Raw genomic sequence first — 25,042 nt, forward strand, 5'->3', positions numbered from 1 at the left:
ATTTTTTCAATTTTACCCTTAGATAAAAATGATAAATTAAAGTAAAATCTAAATAATGATCAAAGTCAATAATAACTTGTAGCATTCCCAACGTCAAAAAAATTTTTAAATATAATCAAGAGGAAAAAGATTTTACTTTTATTATATATGTGTAATTTATAATCAATTGCATTATCGATTTTGTAAAAATTTTTGTTAAGGTGACTTTATTATATAAGTAATAGATAATTGTTAGTAAATCTTCAAAAACTTAAATTATTTCTAAATATGATTTGTACTTCAAAAGAAAAATGTGTCATATAACATCCCACATATGTATAACTAAGATCTTTGTTACCTTAGAATAGTGAGTTACTCCCTCCATCTTAGTTTAAGTGTCTTTATTTAGCTGACATGCAGTTTAAGAAATACAAAGAATTTTTTAATCTTATAGTTCTAAATTAAAAATTTTGTAGGTAAAATAAATCTTTCACAAGCGTTAAATTATAAAGAAGATTATTTTTCAAAACAAACGAAAAAGAAATGTAAGATATTAAATTACGGAGAAAGTATTAAGTTACTATACATGTTTCAAAGTTATTCTAATTTTTACAGTGATATCATTCTATGTGCATAACTAAGATCTTTGTTACTTAAATAGAATCAAACCAAGCCGGGTTTTTAAAGTTTTTACCCCAAACCAAATCTTCGGTTTTTAAGTGTCGGTTTTTTTTTTCCTAATAATGACACAAAACATATAATTTTTACGTCAAATATTTCTTTAGTCCTAGTAAGATACAATTAGAGAAGGTTTTTTAAGAAAATAACACAAAATTGATGATGACGTATTGTATTAAAATATTCAACAAAAGATAATAAATTAAAATATTGCTAATTTTAAAGAAAATGACCATAATCTAAAAATACTAAATCATGCTAAAATCGGCTTAATAAGTATTAATTACATGACAAGAAAAAACTTAAGTTCTCAGATTTTCACTTCTAAACCAATTACGCAAAACTAAAGGATAGATATCCAACATTATTGTCGATGTAAAATGAAATGCTTTGTTAATTATAGAAAGAAGCACTAACATCCATAGGATATATAAAACTTATTTTCAAAATCCTAAAACGAATAATATGATAATAATGAAAAACTATGAAAAATTAAGAAATATTTATAAAAATTACAAATAAATATTTTTATGTATAAAATATTTTAAAAATTGAATACATTAAGTTTGACTTTTTTACATGTTTCTAAAGTTATTCTTTTTTTCCAACACTAAACCAAGTGACTATCGGGTTTCTATGTGCATATAGCTTACTATAATAATTTCAATTTTATTAAACCAATTATACTTTAATATAGGTCTGATTTTGTTTCTTTTCAATCACATATTTAATATTCTCTGCTATCATTCATGTCATGTTTTTCGGTTTGCACACAACTTAAAATGTTAATTCGATAGAATTTGGAAAGTAATAGATGTGTTCTTTTCTTGGCTTTAATTCTCCTTTCATCAATACTCATTTGTGATATATTTTCCTTTTTTTTTTTTTAATCTATTCCAAAAAAAGACATATCTCTCTATATAGGACCAATTTAACTTTAGATTTCTAGTTTTACTTTTGATGAGACAAGTTATAATTACACCAATGTCTATGATTTTTTTTTAAAATTGCAAGTTTCAAAAGTTTTTCTTTCTTTTAGATCTTTGTCTATTTTTTTTTTTTGGGTTGAAAAACATTATGGAATAATGAATTAATAATACCAAAGCTAATACATGTATTGTTTTCTTTAAGACATCCTACCAAATGATCTTTGTCTAGTTAAAGAGCGCCACCTAATTTAAAATGATGGAAGTCGGTCCAATCCTACCAATAATGTTGAGTTTCAAATCTTCAAAAGGTAGAGCGCCATCAAATTGTTTTAAAAGCATGCCATGAATATTAATGATGCGAACCGTCTAAATTTCAAATTATAAATTCCCCCGTGATATACTACTTACGAGTCTCAACTAAATAAGGTTTGAAGACATCACAATGTGAGTCCTAGATCTGGAATCTTCAGCAGTGGAATCTAGAAATATCGGGTCCCCTACAAAAATGATGATAGATGATTGATGATGGAAATAAATGAAAGAAAAAGACAGCAACGGTGGAGCCATATTTTTTAATGTTTCACTACTGGTAAAACAGAAAAAGTACACTGGGTGGTCCCTATTGTTAATAGAGCTGTCAATATGGGCTTGATCCGCAACGTCGATCCAATCTAACTCTTTATTTAAATAAGTTGGTTAGACAACATTTTTTTACTATATGTAAGAAGACTAAAAGTTCTCACTGCTCAAATTTCTATACAAAGGCTGTTAATTTCAATTTGCGCTAGAAAAGAATAATAAATAAATAAATATTTAAAAATATATAAGTAAATTAAACAAAAAGATAAAAAGTAATGAGAAAAAGAATGTACTTACTACTAAGTAGTAATTAGAAATCGAGTAATACTTTTTAGTCTTAGAATTTATATTATGTTTAATTTCTTTTGAACATGATCTAATTAGTGATTAAAAATAATAATTTATATTTATTCTCTCGATATGAATTTGTGCAAGAATGGGTGGTAAGATTATATTTCATATTGCAGAAGTTCGTTGCTCAAATCGTATCTCAAAAAATCACTTAAAAACGTTATTTGGAGAAAAAAAACTTACAAAAATTTGCCCATCCCACTGCGCCCACTTAGAAAATTTGAATTTGCCATATTTACAGCGCCCAATTTTCCAATTAAAACGACCCGCCCTAACCCTTATTAATTTTCTACATAAGTTAGCCAGTGGCTTGGTGATGACCCATTTAACGGCTCTAATTGCTGGTGAGCTTATTTCTTACCTTCAAAACACATTGGCAAAATCAGTCAATTTTTTAAGTGTAATAATTGTAATTTCTTACCTTAACACATTGTGAAAGGCGTTAGACATAAATATATATAGGTGGTTAGGTTTGGTTTTTGTCTTATATTTATTGATCTTAATTCTTAAGTCATTGTCATGAATTTGAATTATCTTAATATTTTTTTTTTCAATTGAAGTATCTTATTCTGTTGCTTGAAAATTGGTCATTCTAGCTAAATTCTACGCATTGTGTGATACTATATTTACATTGAATATTAGGTTTAGTGATCAAGTGATAGAGTATTTTTACTTTTCAATACTTTCATCTAGGATCATATATAACATTCATGTAAGAAGCTAGAGGGCATCAATTATGACTAGAATTTTTTACAGTGTGTTCAAAAATCATGACACTGAAAAGAAAAAACAACAATAAAGCCATTGCCTTTTGAAAAATCATTGGGAGAGACCTCTTACTAATTACACGTGTCTCAAACATATTTCCTTGCAATATTCCTAACTCAAATCAATTACTATTTGTTAGTGTTTTTCTTGTACACGCCACTTAAAAATATTTCCCCAGTCCCATAATAAGTGTTATCTTAGGAAAATACGAAATAACTTGGCTAGCTTTTTTCAATTCTAGACAAAAACTTACATGTTAAAGTAATATCTAAATGATAATTGAAAAAGTCACATAGTAACTTGGTATTGTTGGATTCCAATGTCAAAAAATTTACTGCTTGTGCATGCTCTAATCATGAGGAAAAAGTAATTTATTTTTATTATATAGGGGTAATTTGATAAACTTCACATGCATTATTGGTTTCTTAATATGCGTATTTTTGGCTAAAGTGATACTTACTATGGACGGAGGGAGTATTAGTTAAGAGGTTTTTTGATTATTTTGTTCTTACTTTTGTTTTAAAGTATAATTTTTCTTCATTGAATATTTACTTTATCTATGTGCTATTTTTTCATATTTGAGATGTTTGTAGTCTTCAAAAACAATTACTTCTAAGGGTAACATTGAAAAAAGTAATACGCGATCATTAATTTTTATCTTTAAATTCTAAAATAATAAATAATTTGGGACAACTATTTTTAAAAATCACGACAAATAATTTAAGATGAGGAGTACTGTTTAAAATAAAATTAGATGTACTTATTTTTGTACTTGTAATTTGTATTTTCAGTCAACGACAACAATTATTATTACAATTCTGGTAAGTTCCTCTAGGAAGTTAGCATCAATTATAAGTCATCATTATTTTTGCTTCATTTTCCGTCTCAATCTAATATTTTCAAGAAAATAATTCCTATCCGACCAATGTCATGAGTTTTTGCATCTGCTGTCACACACACACACACACACACACACGCACAAAAAAAATAAAAATAAAATTAAGGTGTGATATTTCGTATTTGTTCGAATTCAATTTTTTTAAAAATCATCTCTGCGTCTCTTTGTGTTAGTTGCGTCGCCGTCAATTCATAGTGACTGATGATGGGAACAAGGATAAGTTCAGAAATTTTGTTCTCCTAAGCATTGAATTTGTTTGTTAGATATGATTATGTTTTTTGGCTTACTTGAACAGTTTGACATTGATGGAACAAATGTCCAAATTAATTAGTAATGTATGATTTTGTTCTATGGTTTTAATTATTTAAAACTAAGTGTAAATAAATAGAGAGCGTCCACTTCCTAGGTGAGCCGCAAGAGGCAAGTTGGCAAGCAAAATGACAATCACTGTCTGGAGGGCGATGCGTTATATTCGATATGTTTTCAATTTTATCACTTTCTATCCGAAAAAGGAAGAAACACTAATTAATTATCAGTATTAATCCTTGACTCAGACAAGAAAAATGGTCCAATACAATGTACGTTTGGGTCTAATAGAATGTACATTTGATTCTTCAAATCAAATGTGCTTGTCAACAAACAGATTGCTTTCACCTCGACAAAATTATATGGGTTGGTGATTACTGATTCATCCTATGTTTGTGCTACTACTTCTAGAAGAAAATAAATGAATAGATTCCCCTTTTGTTTGATTTTTAAAAACAATTAGACGAATTTATCGTGGAAAAGAAAATCATTAACTGGCATCCAACAACTTACGATTGGTCATCCAATTTTTGAAGTCTAGTGACTTTTCTAGAAAAATTGGAGCTTTGTAAGTTGAATGACGATTAATTTATTAAACAAGATTGTGTAGTCGTTCCTAATTCCTCAAGATGATTGTTCTGCTGTTAAGAGCTTATTATCAAAAGCTAATAATAGTTGGCGTTTGGCCATAATAATCAAATATTTTTCATTTTATTTGGAATTTTTGAAGATGGAGTTGTGTTTAATATTTGGTTGATTCTTTTAGACCTATATTTTTGTCTTCCAACTTATGCAAAACTAAGTTATTAGTTGCTGCAATAAGATTGTTTTCCTCTTGTTGTTAGCCCAATGAATATCTCAGAATGTTTAGAGAGTGAGAGAGAAAAAAAAAAAAAAGGGGGGAGGGGGGAGGGAAAATTTTATGGTAATCATCAAGTCAGATATGTTCGGGGGCGCTTATGGTTAGGGTTTGCCTGAATTTCCAACTTTATTTGAATTTGATCATAATTGTGTTATACTTCAAAAAGAATTTCTTGATAGCAAAGGTTTTCTTTGTGAAAAAATACTTTACCATATTTATCCATTTTTTTGGAGGAGAAGTTTTACACCTCTAGAAATTGAGGATATTCCCTTCAAACTTAAACACAATAACATCAACAATGTAGTCGTTTAGAGAGTTTTGTTTGGTGGAAGATTTTCCCTCAATAGTTCTTATGTTGCTTTCTTTTATATTATATGTAGGCCAATTGGCTAAACCATATTTTTATGCATATATTAATATATTTTCTTTGTGTCTGATTTATCGTTGTTCAAGGTTTTCAATTATTAGCTTCCGCATGACGCCCTGATTTATTTCGATCCAACACTTGTGATCTTGCTGAATAGATATTTTGTTCAAAAACATTGCTAATATTTTACATTTCGGTATAGTTTAATTATATATGGTAATTGATAGCGCAAAAGCTTTTTTAGTTTAATTTGTGATTGTAGGTAGGTTAGTTACGGGGTGGATCTTGTGCAATAGTTACGGGTTCGTCCGAAGCAGCATTAATTTAAATCATAATCATGTAATTTCATATAGAAAATAGATTCCAAACCTGTAAATCAAATCAGTTGTGGTGAAATTCCAAACTCCATCTCATAAAATTCTAATCTTGAATCCGACTATAACTAATTACCTGTCTGTTTACTTACCACACAATGCTTTTCATATTGGATTTACTAATAATTGTACCTAATCCTATTACTGATACTACTTTTTACACCTACCACATGTAGAAATTGAACTCTTATCCAAAAAGTAAAGCAAAAGATTGATTTTCATGAAGACTTCATATTATGAGTTGTTACTGCTTACATTACTGTTTCTTCGATGTTAATGGTTTCATCTTGAAGTTGAATGTATCAGGCCATATTGAAGATTACTTCTGGGAGATTCTGTCTCTACAAAATTTTACTTCTTTTTTGAGCTGATGAGAAATCTTCTTACTTAAGGTATGCAAACAAGTCAAAGGAAAATTTGGGTCCAGAATCACATCTACTTTTTTCATATGATCCCCTTTTTCTTGATACTTATCTATCTGCTACTGTGAAGTGAAAATAATTCTACATCTTTATTAGTAAGCATATGAGCATGTAGTTAATTTAGACAAAATAACTGTATCAATTAAAGTTTCGACGATTTACATCATGCTAAGAAACAGAGGTGTATATTTATTTGTTAAGTTTTGGCAAGAGTAAGAGTTGTATTCCATCAGCATTTAATATAGTTCGTAGAAATCAAAGACAATGGTAGAAATTTTTATTTAGGACATACAAAAAAATTACATTACAAACTTTTAACTTAAGGCGCGCTAGACTTCTTTCCCAGTTCCGATCGGCAATAGGGACAAGATAAATTTGTTAAAAGCCATCCCAAAATGTAGACTTCATGGTATACGTGGGAACAATGATTAATGCAACAAACCATCGAACCTGTCCAAAATTCTTCCCAACAAATCGAACACAAGTCTGATAAATTAGAATTCTCAAATGCGCTTCCTTCAAATCTCATCTTCTTGATCCCTACTTCTTTTTGTAAAACTTCATATTTCTTAATCCTTGATTCCAGCTCTTTTTGACTCTTTTCCCATGATTCATAATTATGCCTTTTGTCCATATTGTTGTACATCTCCATAAATTCTGTTTCAGATAGACGAGTAATTCTTTCAATATCCAAAATCATGTACCGGTCTTCGTTAGAAATCAAAGATGGAGGATTCTTCATGCTCCCAGCGAACTGCACTACTTTAGAAATCAACATGTCCTTATTTTCCAACGTGATAGTAGTCTCGCCATCTTTCCACTTAAGCTTGTGATCTAATGAGAATGGAACATTCATCAAAAATATAATTTTTGATACAATGCCGAAACCATTGTCCGATAAAATACTATCATACGGAATCCAAAAGTTGTATTCAGCTCTGTGATCTATGAGGTAGCAAGAAGAAATTGACTTTGAGGAACCCCGTTTTACGCGAACAATAACCTTAAGTGGGAAACCAGCAGCGTTACGGGATGTTTTGTTAACATCCAATTCACACATATTTGCTCTTACACGTGTATCGCTGTAGTGTGATTGTGAACATGAAACTTCAGTACCTTCCTTAACCTTAGAACTTGGTTCGTGGTTTAATGCTTGTATTGCAAGAAAATCGGCTAGAGTTAATAGTTTTGGCATAGTTGCTAAAATAGGCAAAGGCCAAATTTGTGCTTGAATTAGCTAAAGTAGAGTGAAGGATGTAAAAGATGAAGAAGTTGGTTTTATAAATTCACAGCAGACCATAGTCCAATGGAGACTGGGTTTTGAATCCTGAATGGAATTGGAATTTTTTTTATTTTTTTTTCAAATTCAGTATTTGCACTCTTTTTCTCCTAATTTGTTTTCCCAATCCTAAACAAAATTGTATTGAAAAGATTTTATTTTATGCTTCTAGTATATAGCTTAAAAATTAAAAGATAATAATAATAAACTTTCCAAGTCCCGCGTGTTCTTTTTTTCTTTTTGTGTTTTGATTTCAAACTATGACTTCAATTTGTCAAAGATTTCTTTGACCAGAACTTCTAGTATAGTATATTCCTAGCAATTGCAAGCTTGTCCTCGTGGTATTAACAGTTACACAAATTTTATATAAAGATGTTTACGGTTTTATCTTTAAATGACGCTATAATTAGAGTTATATGAGCTAAATACTTTGGTTTTATAGGCTAAATGTGATAAATTTCAAATATCTAACTATGAAAGAAGCAGAACTTGACTGATCTAAATTTTGGAAATTGCTAAGGAATGATATCTCTGTATTCCCAAAAAAAAGCTTGTTGTGGGCTGCTCTAGTTCCAAGTGAAGAAATTGCATGGTTTTCCCTTCAAATGGGTTGATCTTTAATTTTTGTATGTACCAATCAAACTTATGCCTCGCGGGGCATAAATTTTTTAAGGGTGTAAGATATAATTTGTGAAATATTATAATTTAAAATATAAACTTATAACCTGCAAAATTATTGTCAAGAGGGATAAAAATTAAAGATCAGCACAAAATAGGACATTAATTGCCAAGATATTGGGCCTGGGGTGTTCAAACAAGAAGAAAGTGACTAATGATTAGACTTTGATGCAGTTCCACGACTTTGATGCAATTCCACGCAATAACAAAAAGGGCCACCATTAGGGTATCAAGGCCAGTTTAATTTTTGTCAAAAATCTAATATCCTCAAGTTTTAGATTCGAACATTAGCTCAGTTAAAAAAAAATATCACAAGACACAGTTTCGTAATAAAATTAGGTCCATTCGGGCAAAAATTAAGTTTTAAGGCAAACCTCTACCTTAAGACCTAACTTTTGCTCAAAATTAGGTCTCAAGGCAAATCTCTGCCATAAGGCCTAATATTTGCCCAAAATTAGGCTTAGCCCTTAAGGCTTAACTTTTGCCGAATAGGCCTAATTTTGGGCAAATGTTAGGCCTTAAGGCAGAAGTATAGCGAAAGCCTTACCTTGCGATTTTTTTTTTTTAACTGAACGGGGTTCGAACCCATAACTTGGGGATATTTTCGGCACTTTTTTAAGCAAAGGGGAAAAATTAAAGACCAACAATTTGAGGGGTAAAAATTAAAGATCAGTGAGTTTGAAGGGCAATCCACACAAAAAAATGTTTCGAACAAACTTAGTTAAAAAAATAATTAAAAAAAATAATAACAGTCTTAGTTGCTTTGATGACATTTTCAAATGGGCCCGTTTCCCGTGGAAATAATAGAAGAAATTGTATAGGGAAAAATAGGGTGGGCATGGTATGGTAGATAACGACTACAATATCGAAATCGAAATTTTTATACCACGATTTTGGTATTATGGTATTTGGTTTTCGGTATGCATTTTAAAAAATTTTGATATTCGGTATGGTATTCGCTATTTACAAAGAAAATACCGAAATACCGGATACTATATCGAAGTATATAGTTACGTATAAAATTCATATATCTTAGTATTATAACACTAACAAATATATAAACTAGTGTTATTACAAAATTGATTGTTTAAACATTGGAAATTTGACTATCCCATCTTAATTTAAATGTCTTTTTTGTGTAATTTATTTAGAAAGGGGATTGATTGTACTTTCTTTTGAATATTTTTATGTATAAGGTGTTGGTACGATATAATTGAGACGTTTCTTGAATAGCCGAAGTCATAATTCTCAACGATATGAGCATATGTAAGTCGAAGTCAACAAACTATGGTACCAATTTACCGTACTGTAAAATACAGAAATCGAATTTAAAAATATCGAACCATACCTAATTAATTGGGTATGGTAATGGTATAGTATTTTTGAAAATCGAAAATTAAAATTACAGTACCGAAATTTCAAATACCGTACCATGCCCACCCCCAGGGAAAGGACATAAATGGCCAGTCGGGTGAAACTATGGACACCAGTGGCCTAAGAATCTTAAAAGACATTTTTAGCCTTTTCAAAATAATTCCATTTTCTAGCCCTTTTTTAACTAATTCCAGCATATGTATATAAATGTTATCCTTATTGTATATGTATAAAAAATATATCATACGTATAGAAACTGCACCATGATATGTAGCCCTGCAGTATGTGCAAATGTATCATTGTTGTATAATTTGTGTATAATAAACGTATAATCAACTTATACTCACAAACTATACACATATTATACAATCATTATATACATATTATACATGTTTTGGAGATATTTTTTGAAGAAACATAGTCACGCACAAGGTGCATAATGAAGCTCAAAATCTCATATCCAAATTTGAGTGCAGATGATATGCACAAGATCCTCTATCAAACCAAGTAATAATACAAAAATAATAGTATCAAAAGTGTAAAGTGAGGCAGAAGAATAAAGCCGAGTACCCTAAGTAGCGTAACCAGCAATGGTAACACCACCGGCAACGGCAACAATCTTCAGTTGCAAGTACAGGTAGGTTTGAACAAGTTATTAGATCTACTGGGAAACTAATAAGACAACCAGAGTAAAATAATGGAGTAGGACATTCTATTTGGAGGAAAAAGATGAATCCTTTAGTTTCTATTGGGCCGAAATATGGATGACTTGTAATTACGTTTTGTTAAAGGAAAAGAAATATGGATGACTTGTAATTACGTTTTGTTACTAAATATTTTCAAACCATCGACAAGTGGCTTGACATTTGGATGAGGTGGCGTCCACCTCGCCCTCTCCCTTTCTTTTCACCTTGAACACCTAAAATGGCCACTGTTTCATTTAGTAACAAAAATAGATCGGGCCATTTCTATTGGGAGCTTAGACACTTTTGCACCGCCGCGATCGGAGCAAACAAACCAACACTACCCGCGCCCTCTCTCTTCTACACCGCGCACAAAAGAACAACCGAACAACCGTGGATTAAGTGGCCAATGAAAGAATTGTGAAATCTCTCATTTAAATTGTAAAAATTTCAATTAAATTGTGCTAACTAGTCATTTTAATGCGAGTGTATAATGTTTCATGGGCAATGTATGTAAATGGATGGGAATGAATAGAATAAAAAGTCTAGAAATGTAAAAAGTTGAAAGTTGGGCTTTCGTGAAGGGACGTAAAGTGGAATGTGTAAATGAGGGTAAAATGGCATGCAAGGTTTCAACTTTGGTGTTAGGTTAAATCGACGAATGGACGGTAAAGTGAAATATCGTAAACCATAGGGAATCTTTGAAAGTTTAAGAGTTGCAGCAAGTGTTTAAAGACGACCACGAGGGGTCACTTTAGGAATACGGGACCGTAAACCTCATTGGACGACCACTTTGTTCACCGTCGATGGATTTCGATTCATTAAATAAAGGAAAGAGACTTATTTTATTCCGATTTACCCCTCTACTATTGAAATCTCTCTCACATTTATCCCCCAGTTATCAAGGATATTTCGATCAACAACATTAAATAAGTGAATTAAAGGAAATCATCAAAGATCATCAAGTCGAAATCAAATGGAGAAAAACTAGGGTTTTGCTCAAAGGGTATTCGCACCTTGTTCCTAAAACATCTAAGGTAAGATTAAAATTTATATGTTGTTTAAGGTATTTTGGAGTTGAAATACTTGGTCATTAAAGAGAATAGCAAAAATGGGTTATGAATGATGAATAGTGACGTTTTGAGACCTAGTTGGAATTGAATCATGAATGTTGTTGGGTTGTTCTAAATGTGTTATAAAACCAAAGCCAAACAACTTTAGACGAATGGACACAATTTCTGACAAATGGGTGAATTAGAAGCAAATTGAGTAACTTAAAAAGTGTGTAATGTGAATGACCCTAATGGCCATTGTTAATAAATGAATTTCTATCATTGGAAGAGTCGAACAAGCATAGAATAGTGCGAAAAAAAGGTATGTGAGCTAACCTTCTTTCAAATATGGGAAAATTCGCAACTACACCATAAACAACGATTGATATTCGAGCTCATAACCCATCTCTAATAACACGACGATTGTGCTACGCATTTTATATATATGAGTAAGCCCCTCTCTCTCTGTAACCATAATGATGATGATATACACCACAGAGTAAAAATGATGTTAAAGACAACCAAGTTATTATATTTTTCCCCTTTCTGAAGGGCTATGATAAGACCATCTTAAGGCCGGGTAGGAATATATGTATATGAATGTGTATAATATATGTATTTTACTACACCGAGTCAACTAATCAAAAAATTGTCTGACTTGTCATACCATTTTGACTTTGAGCCTTCTCGGATAACCCAAGCCTTGGTAGGGCCGTCTACATCATTTTAGCCTTGGTAGGGCCAGGTGGGGATAACACTCTTATTTTCAAAACTGGTTCGAGTATGTATGAAACAGGAACCTTGTCGGGTAATATATATATATATATATATATATATATGTATATGTATGAAACCTTTTTATGATTAATATGGATTCAAATTATGTACAAAGATTAAAAATAGCTAGGAAAGATCACCATGATGATGTTAATGCTTTATTTCAGAGTTCGCTTCTTTGTCTTCGATATTGATGTTGATTGAAAGATTTAAACTTTTGTTTTTTATCTAAAAGTATCTGATCATAGATTTGTCAAATGGATTTTAAGCTTTTGGTAATTCTTTTGTGACATAATTATGGGCATAGCGGGGTCTGGAGTTATGATAAACTCTTAGGCTCGTAGTCACGTGTATGTGGATAATGATAGTAGTGGCGTTATATTTTTGTATATCATTTCTTTGAGCCTCGTCGGATTAGTGAAAAAAAGATATAATTGACATGATATATGATGATTGTCGTCCAATAGGACTATTATGGTGTATGATTAGAATGGTGGATTATGGCTTGATGTTATGTAAAAGAAGGGGTGCCGGGTAGGGGAAAGGGAGATTTGGAGTCGAGGTGGACATGCCACCTCCTCCAAATGTCTTCCCACGTGGAATTCATTAATTGCCATTTTCAAAACTTTCAATGCAGGGGCAAATATTGTACTTTTACACAATGATGAAACCTTTTTTCTTAATCTTTCAAATTATTGTAAAGATTTAGGAAAGATTAGCAATGATGTTAATCTTTAGAGAGGCAAAAGACATTCTTTTATGTTATTGAAAGATTTAAACTTTTTATAAAACTTGTCTTTATTTCAAATGGATTAAATGGTTGTGACATTTTTGGGTTGGAGTTAGATAAATTCAGAGCTAAAATGATAGTAGTGGCGTTTATGGTAAATTTGGAGATGGATTAGTGAAAAAGATGATATAATTTTGGAGGAGATGGTGGTGTGTGGCTTGTCGTTGGAAATGGCTTTGTTTGTTTATAGAAGAAAGAAATGGAAAGGAGAGAGGGTTAACATACTATTTAAAATTGCTCCGATTATGGATCCTTAAGTAAGGTGACTAGGACTCCTTATCAGTCCACATAAGCGCCACCGTATATAAATAAATTTGTTTTTCCTTAAATCTTAGTATAAAAACCATATAAATTAAATTTTGTCATGTATTTTCTTTTTTTATATAAAAAAGAATACAATAGCTAATCTTCTTTTCCATCAAACCACCACCACTTCCCCTTATTTTTCTCCGCCATTGTCATCGCCATCCACCGTCGTCCACCGCCGCCGGTTAATTTACTAAAAATAACCCATTACTTTCCAACTTTCCATTGTTATCGCTGATTAATGGGTTTGGGTAAAAAAATTGGCAAGTAATGAGCTACTTTTAGCAAATTAATCGTATGAAAGGTGAAAAAGCAAGGCAAATATTGGATAGTAAAGGGATTCCCACTGTTGAAGTTGATTTGCATGCTAATAAAGGGGTCTTTCGTGCTTCTGTTCCAAGTGATGTTGCTTCTGGAATGTATGTTTTGCTTATATTTTGTCGTAGTCATGAATTTCAAGTTTCACTGTCATCGCCGGTTAATGAGTTTGGGTAAAAAATTTGGAAAGTAAAGAGTTACTTTTAGCAAATTAAGCGGCGACGGTGGAGGGCGATGGGTGGACGGCGATGACGATGGCGGAGAAGAAAAGGGGGAGTGGTGGTTTGATGGAAAAAAGATTAGATATTGTATTTTTTTTTTCATAAAAAAAAGAAAATACATGACAAAATTTAAGCGATATGATTTTTACACTAAGATTTAAAAGAAAAACAAATTTATTTATACACGTGGCGTCTATGTGGATTGATAAGGAGTCCTAGTCATACTTCCATCCATAATAAGGCAATTTTAACAAGTATGTTAACGGGAGGGGCAAATTTGACCCCTAACTGTAACGGAGGGCAAATTTAATTTATAAACTATACTTGGAGGATAAATTTGACCCTTTTCCCTTTTGGATTTAATGGCCATTTCGGGTCATTTGCTTAAGTTGGGCCTTTTGGGCCTTTTTTTTTTTTTTTTTTTTTTGCTGGTGGAGACACCGTGTCTTTTTCCCAACTCTATATGCCTTTCAAATGGATTGGTTTTAAACTTTTGTCCTTCAAATAGGTTGGTATTTCTTCCCCTTAGCAATCAAACTTATGCCTAGGGAGAAATAAGTTTTTTAAGGAAAAAAGTCATGTGAGGCATGACTTGTGTGATATTATGATGCGAAAATATAAATTTATGTCTCGCGAAAAAGTTATTTGTCATGAGGCCAAATATTAAAGACCAAACACAAGATAGGGACAAAACTTCACATGACCCGAAATAATAATGTTCTGAGAGTCAAACTCCTTTTAGCAAAGCCCAACTCCTTTCAGCAAAGCCCAAGTTAAAGAAAATTTGTTCAATAAAAGCTCATTTGACTCTTGAGATTCGAAGGATACGACATAAATTATAACACTGGAAGTAATTAGAAAATTAAGAAAAGTTTAACCAAATCTTAACATGTTCAACTAGCCGGCAAAAATGAATTTCACTAGCCTAGCCGTAAAAATGTGTAACCATCATTGGTGTATACTCAATAAATAATAAGTGATAGTACACTACATACTGACTAAACTTTTTTCTAAATAAAACTCTTTATATTTTATTTTGGACTGTATTGGATCGATATTTAGTATAAAATTCTCAAATTTAATTAAGCACCGCTGGAATCAAGAAAAAGCTATATGCCCTCCAGTCCCATATTAAGTGACGTTTTTACATTTTTATTATGATCAAATTAAGTGATGTTTAATACAATCAAGAAGGTATTAATTGCATTTTTCCTAATTTATGTTTAACTAATTAAGTTATTTGTTAAGTTTTGACAAGGGCAGTATTCACTTGAGAACAAAATTAAGTAAATAAGATGGATGATCAAACACTTCAACATGATATCAAGTCACTATAGGTCCTGGAATCTAATCTCACCGTCACCTATTATCAAAAAAATTTTTCACGTGCTTGGCCATTATAAAAAAAAACAAAAACAAAGAATCACGCACATACATGAAGGGTGTGTTGAGAATATAATTAAATAAATAAAGTGTGATTTCATTTAATAGCTTAAACTTTACATGGGGATGATCACACACTTCAACATCTTCAATCAGCATTTTATGTAATTCATACAATTGTAGAAATTTGTTATTTAAGACTTACAACAAATATGCATCGCTAATTTTTAACCTAAGGCGTATTAGAGTTTCTTTCCCAGCTCGGATCGGCAACAAGGACAAGATCGATTTGTTAAAAGCCATTCTAAAATGCAGACTTCATGGTAGACGTGGAAACAATGATTAATGCAAGAAACCATTGAACCTGTCAAAAAAATTTCCATACAAATCGAACACATATCCGATAAATTAGAACCTTCAAATGCGCTTGCTTCAAATCTGATCTTCTTGATTCCTACTTCTTTCTGTAGAGCTTCAAACTTCGCTATCCTTGACTCCAGCTCTCTTTGAGCCCTTTCCCATGACTCAAAATTATACTCTTCATGTCTCTTAATATTGTAATACATCTTCCAAAATTCTCTTTGAGCTAGATAAGTTTCTTCTGTAATGTCCAAAATCATGAACCCGTCTTCATTAGAATCCTTCATGCTCCTAGCGAACTCTGCTACTTTATAAATCAATGCGTCTTTATTTTTCAACGTGACATTGGGCTCAACATTTCTCCACTTTATTTTGTGATCTAAAGAGAAAGGAACGTTCATCAAAAAGATAATTTTTGATATAATGTCGAGACCATTGTCTGATATAATACTATTATAAGAAATCCAAAAGGTGTATATAGCTTTGTGATCTATGACGTAGGAAGAACAAGTTCTTTCTGAGGAGCGGCGCTTTACACGAACAATAACCTTAAGTGGGAAACCGGAAGTTTTGTTAACATCCAATTCGCACATATTTGCTCTTAAAAATGTACCGCCACCGTGTGATTTTGAACATTCAACACGCACATGAGTACCTTCCTTGAACCTGGATCTTCCTTCTTTATTTGATGCTCGAATTGCATCCAATTCGGCTAGAGTTAATATTTTTGGCATAGTTGCTAAAATAGGCAGAAGGCAAATTGGTGCTTGAATTTTTTGCTAGAAAAGAGTGAATGGTGTAAAAGAGGGAGCTATTGTTTTTATAATTCACAGGAAATCATAGTCCAATGGGGACTGGATTTTGAATCCTAAATTGAATTGGATTTTTTTTTTCTTTTCGAATTCAATATTTGTGCTTCTTTTTTTTTTTCTCCTAAATTTTTTAATGTTTCCGCGGTTTCTTTTCCGAATCCTAACAAAATTGTATTTAAGAAATTTTCTTCTAGAATAATACTTTAAAAAAAAAAAAAAAAAAACTCCAAATTCCGCCTGGTTCTTTTTTTATTTTGCTTTAACCTTAACTTTGTCAAAGCTCTCTTTGACCAGAACTTCTAGTACTTATATTTGTTTCTATCAATTGCAGTAGTGTCCTACTTTTGGTGTTAGCAATCACACAAATTTAAAAAGATCTTTACTGTTTTATCTTTAAATGACGATTTAATTAGAGTTATATTAGCTAAATATTCTACATCTTTAGTAGCAAGCATACATGACGAGAGTAGTATTCAATCAGCATTCAATATAGTTGATACAATAGTAAAAATTTCTATTTAGGAGTTAGGACAACAAAAAATTTCCATCACTAACTTAAGTACTTAACCTAAGGCTAGACAATTTCTTTCCCAATTTGGACCGGCAATAGGGACAAGAGCGATTTGTTAAAAGCCATCACAAAATGCAAACTTCATGGTAGATGTGGGAACAATGATGAATGCAAGAAACAAGTGAACTTGTCGAAAATTCTTCCCAACAAATTGAACACATATCCGATAAATTAGAGCGCTCCAATGTACTTGCTTCAAATGTCATTTTCTTTATTCTGACTTCTTTCTGTAGAGCTTCAAATTTCATAATCCTTGACTCTAGCTCTCTTTGAGTCTTTTCCCATGACTATAACTATACTTTTCGTTCATATTGTTATACATCTCCATAATTTACGTTTCGGGTAGACGAGTAGTTTTTCTAATATCCAAATCCATGTACCCCTCCTCATTAGAAATCGAAGATGCACGATCCTTCATGCTCCTAGCAAATTCCAATATTTTAGAAATAAACACTTCCCTATTTTCCAAGGTCTCAACATCTTTCCACTTTAGCTCGTGATCATCTAAAGAGAACGGGACATTCATCAAAAATATTATTTTTGATATAATATTATTTTTGATATAACATCGAGACGATCGTCGGATACAATACTATCATAAGAAATCCAAAAGGTGTATACAACTTTGTGATCTATAACATAGTAAGAAGAAGTTACTTTTGAGTAACCCAGTTCTGCTTTTAAATGGTCTTGTTGCCTGTTGGAGATAATAATGATCCCAGACGCAATTTTTTTTTAGCAAAGCCCAAGATAAAGAAATTTTGTGACTCACGAAATTTGAACAATATCCACATAAATGGAAACAAAGAGCGTAAACAGGGAATTAGGAGAAGTTTAGGAATCTTATCATTTCAATCAGCCGGCTAAAACGAGTTTCACCAGACTAGCCTTAACAATTTGTAGCTATCATTGGTTTATGCTCAATGTATAGCAAGTATCTATACACAAATCATATAGTGATTACGGATTATACACTACATACTGGTTAAATTTGTTAAGAAATAAAGCTATTGATATTTTGTTGTGGACTTTTCACTAGGTATGTTGTTGTTATTGTTGTATACTTCGTTGTGGACTTTATTAAACTGTTGCATAGTATAAAATTTCTGATTTAATTAAGCACCAGCAGAATCAAGAAAAAGCTATACTCCCTTAAGTTCATATTAAGTGGTCTTTTTACCTTTTTTATTCTGGTTAGAAATAAGTGGCGTTTCACATAATCAAGAAGGTATTAATTTGCACGATTGCCCTTCAAAGGCATTGGTCTTTAATTTTTGCCATTCGCTTAAAAAGGTGGCCGAAAATACCCCGAGGTTCTGGGTTCGAACTCTCGCTCAGTCAAAAAATAAAATAAATTCGCAAGGCATAAGTTCATATGAAACCATGCCTATTCGTTATGTAGTTACATAGAAACTATGCCGGACACGGCTAAGGTTTCTATGAAACTACATAGAACCTATGGCTATAGGCATAGTTGCGAAATTAAGGCAGAACTTCATTTCCACGAATTTTTGTCGGACAAGCCATAAGTTCTATGTAACTTCGCCCGAATAGGCATAGGTTCATAGAAACCTATGCCCTTCCACAGACCTTTGCCGGACAAGGCATTGATTCTATGTAACTTCGCCCAAATAGGCATAGGTTATAAGTTCATATGAAATTATTATTTTTTACTCTGCTGGGGATCAAACCCATAATCTCTGGTACGAAAGGGGTACTTTAGCCAATAAATTTCATTAAATGAGAAGTAGGGGCAAATATTAAAGACCAGCAAATTGAGGGGCAAATATTAAAGACCAGTCCGTATGATGAAGGGCAATCCATGCAATTTTTTGGTTGTTTTCTTCTAAATTTATCCTTGTTATAAGTGAATTTTTATGTAACCAAGAAATTATATTAAGTAGGCACTATTAAATTAAGTGTAAGTCAATAAAAACGCATTCTACTTTTTAGGAGTGAGTATATTAAGAATGTGCCCAAAATAAAAATAACTATTATATGGAACTGCAGGAAGTATCATTTAATTATGTAATAGCATTCCACTAAATATTACATGTATCGAAAGAACATGAATCTCTTTTGCATTTTGTTATTCATGAAAGAATATGACCAGCTTCAAGTAGAATAGGTGTAAGTTCAAATTTAAACAAAGTATAATAACTTCCCTCACTTTTCAATTTTTTTCTTTTCCACCGTTCTAAATAATTAATGATGAGCACATGCCAATAAAGTACATTAAAGTGATACCATGGTCAAAAAGGACTGGGGTACTATTGTTTTGTTCTACAAATAAGTGCCAGTTGGCAATAGGTGATAAAGCTATTTTGTTCTATGGATTTAAAAAAAAAAAACTTAGGACTTTGCATTTATTGCAACTAAATTATGGATATTTCATTTCTTTAAATTGAACGTATATTGTGCCCAAAGCCGGCGTTGAATTTTCTCTTGTATCCTTCGTAGCTCCTAGTCTGAGAAAATGATAAGACGGTCCCCAATATTCGGGGTAAATTCAAAGTGGCCATTTAAATATATTTCAAACTTCAAAGACATTTTGGTTGTTTAAATTTATCAAAAGTATATAACATTTTTATCTTTGTCAAACATTTAACAAATTTTAGTGTCAAATTTAATAGGTATTGTAAGGAATTAAAAACCTAGGAAAGTCCCATCGTTTCAAAGCTGCGGCACAGAAAAATTAAATAGATTAAGAAAAGTAGAATCAAAATCACAAAAAGCCTCATTAGACTTCATATATGGGCTAAAAAATGGCTTAGACTGGAAAAACTTCACCTCCAATGTGAGTTTATTATTAACTATTTTTTTTTGAAATGTTTCCGCTAAATCTAATAAATAAAGTTTGTTAAATATTCATTAATGATCAAAAGTGCTCAAATTCAACAAACTTAAAGGATCGAAACTCTTAAAGAATACATTTTAAACCTACTTTAAACATAAACGATCATTTTAATCGTCTTCTCATCCTAGTCTTCATAGAATACGCCAGCGAACAATTCGAGAAATATTGCCATTTTCATTCTAAGTCAAAAGTGTCGCATACTTTTGAGGAGAAGAATATCTCTTTTATTCTTCTTGTTTAACGAGCAAAGTCAATTTTTGTTATTTTATACTACGATTGATTTTGATTCCATCTTTTAAAACTCTCTGATTATTTTATTGGTTTATTCTAGTCAAATGAACCTTTTGGTTTATTCTAGTCAAATGAACCTTTTACTTTAATATATACTATACTCACTCCGGTTCAAAATAATTAAGAATTTAGCCTCTAAAAGTTGGTCTAAAATAATTGAGGTTTTAATCTATCAAGAAGGTATTTTTTTTAGAGTTGCTAAATTGTCACACGAATTTGACCCAAATTTGGCCATACTTATGTAAAAAGCACCATAACAGCTATTTTACAATTTTAAATTAAGATAAACTTGGAGAAGAAAAGATAGAAATGACATTAAGTAAGCAGAAATTAATAAATTTGACCTAAATAGTCATATGAATTTACCTCATTTGGGTCATTGTGGCCAAAATAGTGTGGCAAAAAGACCTTATTCTTTTTTTTTTTTCAAATTTACCCTTGATACATTCTTAGTTCAATGAGCAAATTTAATGCTTGTTATAGTTTCAAAGCCCAATTAATTAAGTATAGTTTGATCAATACACCTCTTAATTTTTAGAAATAAGTGAATTTTTTAATCCATATGCTCAAGTTTAAAACCTCAATTATTTTAGACGGAGGGATTACAAAGGAATACTTATCAGTTATGATCTCGTCTTTGGGACGCAATTGCATTCTAATACGGTATACTGATAGTGGTGTTAAGAGAATATTAATCCTTCAATTTTTTTTAATGCTCCAATTTTGTACTTTATACTCCATTTGGTCCATTTTACATGATAGAGAAATCAATTTATCTTTTACCATTTCGCATCTATTCTTAATTATAAAATTTTGTAATTTGTATATAGTTTTAAAACATAATATTGTATGTAGGTTTAAATTTAAAAGACTTAACTAAAACAGAGATAATAGAATAAACAGATCCAACAAGGTAATAATTGCTAGTTGGGGATAATAACAATAATAATATATATTATTAATTTATTTTACTTTTACATTTATTTAATATGATGAAGAACCGAACATGAGTCAAACTTAAACGGAGAAGTAAAGACTCATACGCCGATTCTAACTTATTTGGGAATGTGACATATTCATTATTATTATTATTATAAAACTTTATTATAAAAGGTTAAAAAAAAATTGAATTAAGACGTGCCTTTAAGGGTCCAGTCTAATATTTGAACCAACCCCTTACGTCCACGGTACAGGGCAAATGTCTAATGACAAGAAAATAGACTAGAAGATATATGGTGGCCGACATGCCTTTATTAATTAGACATTTGTCACCTTTTGATACTTGATTAAAGGAAAGAAGATATTTTTGTGTGAATTAGAGAAAGCTCCAAGTTTCATTGACTTCACAAAATTATCAAATAAATCTATAGCCTATGGGCTATATCTTACTCCCTCCGTCCCAAAAAAAAATCGCCTTATTTTTTTATTGCCTTATTACAAATGAATTGACATATTTTTTAAATTTAAAAATAATTAATTTTATAAGATAATAAATATTTTAGATTACGCATTTTAAAAATCTTTCTTAATTATCATGTCAAGCTATAAGTAATTTTTTGGGACGGAGGGATTATCTTACTAGGGCACATTACAGATTCCGTTTTATTAATATTTTATAAAGCAGAGATGAATGAAAATTGAGTAAGATTGCAATCTCCAAATTTCACAATCTCCTCTGCATCTTCTCGCATTTACAATAATCAATTATTAGTCAAAACACATCTTGACCTCTATACTTTCCTCTATCATGGCAAATCTCCTCTTCCTCCTCTTCATCATCATCAGTTTAACTACTGCTCTACTTTCTTCTTCCCTTGAACACCATTCCCACTTCATCAAACATAGTCTTCACCACAACACTTCTTCAAAGAAATACTCAGAAATAACTCGTCCATTACCCTTCGCTAACCTCACTGCTTCATGCACTCTTCCTATCCTCAAACACCGCTTCAAAAATACGATCGGTCTTCCACCTGTCTCCGTCCCTTATGCTCCTCCAGCGAATTGCTCGTGGACACATGTGGTTCTCCAATTCAACGCTTCTTGCAAAGGATTACAGTATGACCGAATAGCTGCTGTTTGGCTTGACGGTACTGAGCTCTTCCGTACCAGCACCGTCGAGCCTACTGAAAACGGTGTTTTCTGGACCGTTACTAAGGATGTTACCAGGTATTCGTCCGTACTCATTAAGGAGAATATTTCTCTTTCTGTTATGCTGGAAAATTCGGTCAACCAAGTTTATACAGGTGTTTATCATGTTAATGTTACTTTCTTGTACTATGATGTTGAGAACATGAATAATGTTCCATTATCAAGTAGTACTAATCAGAAAGTGAGACTGGTTGATGATGTGTTCGTGGATAATCCCACAAAACCAGCAGATTTGATAATTCCAATTTCGGATAATGGAGGTAAAGGATTTTGGTTCCGAATTCAAAGCGATTCGGAGTTGCACGGGAAGAGTGTTATCATACCAAAGAACACGTACAAAGCTGTGATGGAAATCTACGTATCATCTCACAGGTACGATGAGTTTTGGTACTCAAATCCGCCAGATTCTTACATACGGATAAATAATTTGACTAGCCAGAGAGGCCACGGAGCGTACAGGGAAGTTTTGTTGAATATAGACATGAATTTGGTAGGATCAGTGGTTCCATTCCCTGTTATTTTACCAGGTGGAATTAATCCTCGGTACTGGGATCCAATTGTTTCAATTGGGGCCTTTGATTTTCCTTCTTACGATATCGAATTAACTCCATTTTTGGGCCTTTTACTTGACGGTGAATCCCATTTTCTGCGCCTTAGGGTGTTGGATAGCCTCCCTTATTGGCTTGCGGATGCGAATTTGCACCTATGGGTAGATAAAAAATGTACAGGTGATTGTGAAGTGCAGGCTAAAGTTATTGATTACAAAACTCCAGAGTTCGAGATGGAGCGATCTTCAGACTTTGAGGGGCTGGATGGATCATATGAGATCGAGATGAAGAGGAGAGCAAGTATTCCGGGTGGGTGAATTCATCAGCAGGCAATTTGACAACTACAGTTTCGCGAGAAATTAAGTTCAAGAACAAGATAAAGTTTCATGACAAGGGAAATGAAAAAAAGGTAAAGCAGAAAGTGAAAGAAGAGATTGAAGTTAAAGTAGAGTCTGAAACGGGTACTGAGATTTCTCAGACCAAAGTGAAGAGGAAGTTCCCGCTAACTATAACCACAAAGACTAAGTCATCAAGAGAGGATGATACAAATTTGATGAGTTCTGAATTAGAACATGAATGGAAAGAGAAGAAGAAGTGGAGTGTTGGAGATTCAAATTCTTTTTCAAGCAGTTTGAAAAATGAGCAAAAATGTGAAGGGTGGATGGTTGTTCAAGATCACATTGTTCTACAAAGTGGAGCAACCACTGAACAGAGTTATTCTTATAAGGGTGAAACTAGTAGCTATTCTCGGGAAATTGCAGCTACAAATGGCAAGCTTATGAATGACGATGCAAACTACTTGAAGTTTGCTTCACTTTCTGATATGTAACACCTTTTTGAAGTGAAGGGCAGCCCCGGAGCATACAGTATCCCGCATTAGCAGAACTCAAGGAAGGGCTGCATTTCAAGGGGTGTGATGTAGATAGTCAATCCTAATGCAATAATGGTTGCTTTCACGATTTCGAACCCGCGACCTGCTCACAGAGACAACTTTATTGTTTCTCAGCCCTTTTGTAACACCTTTTTAAAGTATCCTTGTTAAATAATGCTCCCTTCTCCCAACTCTTTTTAGTTCTACAAGGATATCTGTGTATTGTGTGGCATTAGAGCAGATTTGATATTAGGAAAAATACATAGTTTGGTCCTAAACTTGAGGCGAGTGAACAATAAATTTTTTGTATCTAAAGTTTTATATGGATGCCACATGTCTAGTTTCCTTCATTTCCTTGTTTTAAATCATCTTCTTTTATCCTCTCCATCTTCACCATGCCTCCGCCGGTGCTCCGCCCCTATCCTCCATTGCTGCCGTCCAACCACCTTCCTCCACCAGTTTTTCACTATAAATTTCCTGCATTTCCACCGATGATACGCCATCTCAAATTTGAAGAAAATATAAGAATTTGTTATATCTTGAAATGCAAATTTGAAAGAACAAATAGGTTGAGGCATTTCAACAATACTTGATAAACAAGTGACTACACACGTTAATTAAGTAGTATTATTTAAAGTGTATAAAAATGAAGGTACTAATAGTTCTATTAAAAGTTACATCCAATGAGATAACCACAAATATTTCTTGATATATGTTATAAAGAAAATTCTATACAAAGTTCTAAAAAAATTATATATTTAGACATCTATTTGGTTCAGTTTTTTATTACTCAATATTAAATCAAACCAAAACAAGCCTAGTCAGTTTGTTTTTATCGGTTTGGTTAGAAGTAAGGGGCTTTTGTTGTAACAAAGCTCAATGACACTTACAGTCTTTCATATAATGAAAGAGACCTGCTACACCCAATATATAGAGAAAAGCTGGCAAGGTAGTTAAATCGAGAATGGAACCAAATTCATCTAAAATTTAACCTTTCTAAAGTCTCAACTGTTGTCACTATATAGGCTATAGTCCAATGGTAACACTACCTCCTTTGCTTGACTTATACTCCCTCCGTCCCATAATAAGTGTCACCTTAGCCAAATTTTTTTGTCTCATAATAAGTGTCACCTTAGGAAATCAATGCATATATTGATAAGTTTTTTTCAACTTTGCCCTTAGACAAAAACTGACAAATTTATGTATT

At 32.2% G+C, this 25,042-nt stretch overlaps 1 pseudogene; it reads left to right on the forward strand.

The window, feature by feature from the left end:
• Nucleotides 1-21,827: 21,827 nt before the first annotated feature.
• LOC132065047 (peptide-N4-(N-acetyl-beta-glucosaminyl)asparagine amidase A-like) lies at nt 21,828-23,920 on the forward strand (annotated as a pseudogene).
• Nucleotides 23,921-25,042: the final 1,122 nt, after the last annotated feature.

Source organism: Lycium ferocissimum, chromosome 7 (genome assembly GCF_029784015.1).
Source record: "Lycium ferocissimum isolate CSIRO_LF1 chromosome 7, AGI_CSIRO_Lferr_CH_V1, whole genome shotgun sequence".
NCBI classification, from domain to species: domain Eukaryota; kingdom Viridiplantae; phylum Streptophyta; class Magnoliopsida; order Solanales; family Solanaceae; genus Lycium; species Lycium ferocissimum.